Below are 3394 nucleotides of genomic sequence, written 5' to 3' on the forward strand. Positions count from 1 at the left end.
TTTGTGTTAAATTATAAAGAATATGGAGCATCACAATAGATAATGAGCTGTTTATCTGTAGGTTCTGAGGGTCAGACACTGACTGAGTCTGAATCAGTGGTTAAAAGACCTGGAGAATCCCACACACTGACCTGCACATATTCAGGGTTTGGTGGCAATTACTGGAACGCTTGGATCAGACAGGCTGCTGGAAAAGGACTGGAGTTTGTTGCTACTATCAGTGATAGCAGTGGCAGCATCTACTACTCTCAGTCATTCAAAGGCCGGTTCACCATCTCCAGAAACAACAACTTACAGCAGGTGTATCTGCAGATGAACAGTTTGACCACTGAGGATTCTGCTGTTTATTATTGTACTCGACACCCACAGTGACACAGGAGGAAGAAACACTGTACAAAAACTCAACACATAAAGTCTAGTCAAGGTTTGCTTTGTTCATTTCACAGTCACAAAAATAAACTACAAGAAATATTAACTCAGAAACAATTAAGTGCTTTTTTGAGAAAATATTTGTCCAGTTCTGCTGTTTTGCATTTGAGACTGTGAATAATAAATATTGTTAAATATTTATTTAACAATATTTATTGTGTTTAATTGTTTAGTGAGGATTGTATAAAGAAATGCAAACTTCAAGCTGATGTTTTAAATGAAAATTCTCTTTTTATATCATTCAGAATCAGTATTTACAACATAAATCCAAACTATAACTACCAGTGAACAAACATCCTTTATAACCCATCAGTATCCTTCTGTATGCAAAGTGAACTTCCTCACAGTCTGATATAAAGACTTGACATGTTGCTGTCAGCAGAAGAAGAGAAGCTCCATCAGATCAGCTTCAGTACCAACATGTTCTCTGTAGCTCTGCTGCTGCTGCTGCTGCTGCTGCTGCTGCTGGATCCTGTGAGTCTCACTGACTGTATGATCACAACACACTGACTGTTGACTGTGATCACACTGATCCAATGTTCAACATGTTTCCTTTACAGGTGTGAAGTGTGAACAGTTGACTCAGCCAGAATCTGTGACTGTGCAGCCAGGTCAACGTCTCTCCATCACCTGTCAGGTCTCTTATTCTGTGAGCAGCTGGAGAACAAACTGGATCAGACAACCTGCAGGAAAAGCACTGGAATGGATCAGTAGTGCACGTGTTGGATACACCTCATACTATAAAGATTCACTAAAGAACAAGTTCAGTATCAGTTTAGACTCTTCCAGCAACACAGTGACTCTAAATGGACAGAATATGCAGCCTGAAGACTCTGCTGTGTATTACTGTGCCAGAGACACACAGTGACACAAATGATCAGTAGACCTGAACAAAAACCCCTCAGTGCCTGAACACTGTAACATGAAGCCACCAGAGGAGGAGCCCTCAGACCATGGATGAATTCTAGACTAGTTCATTGCTCCTTTTTTTCTTGTTTGTGTGTTTATTTTTAACTTTAATAAACATACAGCCTGGCAAGTAATACAATCAAATAATAATAATAATAATAAATTTTATTTATAAAGCGCTTTTCCAAGAAAGCTCAATTTTAATTTCCACATTACAACTGTAACAAACACAGGGGATTCTCTAAATACCAAACTATATTGGTACTTAGAGTGACCATTTTTAGGGGATTGTAGTTCCACTTTATTTTTTCGATGAGGAATAAATAATACCAGGACATTTATTCTCGTTTTTGATATATTTAAATGTGCTCAGATTAAACAACATCACTACGTTAACTGACCTATCGATGTTTATCCAGATATATTCAAATTATGTTAGAAAAGTGCTCTTCAGCTTTTCACCTTCTTTCTGTACGATGAATTCCTGAACATCCCATGTTAATTTTGATGTAATTTAAATTTAGCCTACTTTGCCGATACACTCTCACTCATATGTAAATAGTCCTTCTTGTGTGATGCCTTATTCAGGAAGTGAAGTGTGTATGTGTGTGTCAGAAGAAGCTCACATCAGTTGAGCTCCAACATCAACATGTTCTCTGCAGCTCTGATTCTGCTGCTGGCTGCTGGATCCTGTGAGGAGCTTTCACTGGATAATACACTGATAATAAAGCACTGAATAGTTCGATGAATAATGTTGATCAACAGTATTGATCTCATCCAGCCAGACTCAATGCTTGTGCAGCCTGGACAGACTCTGACCATCACCTGTCTACTGTCTGGTTATTCTGTGACTGATAGCAGCTATGGAACAGGTTGGATCAGACAGCGTGAAGGAAAACCAATGGACTGGATTTTCTATCAGTGGGGAGGAAGTGGTGGCAGCTTTTACCCAAATAATGCTCTGAAGAACAAGTTCAGTTACAGCAGAGACATGTCTGCAGGAACAGTGACAATAACAGGACAGAACCTGCATTCTGAGGACACAGCAGTTTATTACTGTGTACGTCGAAAAGTAATAATAAATAAAAATTTTATGAAAATTAACCAATGAAAATCACACATTGCTTTTGAACCGTGGTTCAACAGAACTATTTAAAAAAAAAAAACTCATAAAACAGGCCTGGACAAAAATGATGGTACCCTTAATTTAATATTTTGTTGCAATCACTGCAATCAAACTATTTCTGTAACTGTCAGTGAGACTTCTGCACCTCTCAGCAGGTATTCTGGTCCACTCCTCATGAGCAGACTGCTCCAGTTGTCTCAGGTTTGAAGGGTTCCTTCTCCAGACGGCATGTTTCAGCTCCTTCCACAGATGTTCAATAGGATTTAGATCAGGGCTCATAGAAGGCCACTTCAGAATAGTCCAATGTTTTCCTCTTAACCATTCTTGGCTGTTTTTAGCTGTGTGTTTTGGGTCATTATCCTGTTGCAAGACCCATGACCTGCGACTGAGACCAAGCTTTCTGACACTGGGCAGCACATTTCTCTCTAGAATACCTTGATAGTCATGAGATTTCATTGTACCTGCACAGATTCAAGACACCCTGTGACAGATGCAGCAAAGCAGCCCCAGAACATAACAGAACCTCCTCCATGTTTCACAGTAGGGACAGTGTTCTTTTCTTGATATGCTTCATTTTTGCATCTGTGAACATAGAGCTGATGTGCCAAAAAGTTCCAGTTTTGTCTCGTCTGTCCATAGAACATTCTCCCAAAAGCTTTGTGGCTTGTCAACATGCAGTTTGGCAAATTCCAGTCTGGCTTTTTATGATTTGTTTTCAACAATGGTGTCCTCCTTGGTCGTCTCCCATGAAGTCCACTTTGGCTCAAACATCGACGGATGGTGTGATCTGACACTGATGTACCTTGACCTTGGAGTTCACCTTTAATGTCTTTAGAGGTTGTTCTGGGCTCTTTTGTTACCATTCGTATTATCCATCTCTTCCATTTGTCATCAATTTTCCATGTCCAGGGAGGTTGGCTACAGTCCCAT

The 3394-nt window shown here is 39.7% G+C and overlaps 1 pseudogene; it reads left to right on the forward strand.

The window, feature by feature from the left end:
- The first annotated feature begins 849 nt into the window (after window positions 1–849).
- On the forward strand, window positions 850–1297 carry LOC129348448 (Ig heavy chain V region 914-like; annotated as a pseudogene).
- The last annotated feature ends 2097 nt before the right edge of the window (window positions 1298–3394 follow it).

The sequence above is a fragment of the Amphiprion ocellaris genome, unplaced genomic scaffold (assembly GCF_022539595.1).
Source record: "Amphiprion ocellaris isolate individual 3 ecotype Okinawa unplaced genomic scaffold, ASM2253959v1 Aocel_unscaffolded215, whole genome shotgun sequence".
In the NCBI taxonomy this organism is placed as follows: domain Eukaryota; kingdom Metazoa; phylum Chordata; class Actinopteri; family Pomacentridae; genus Amphiprion; species Amphiprion ocellaris.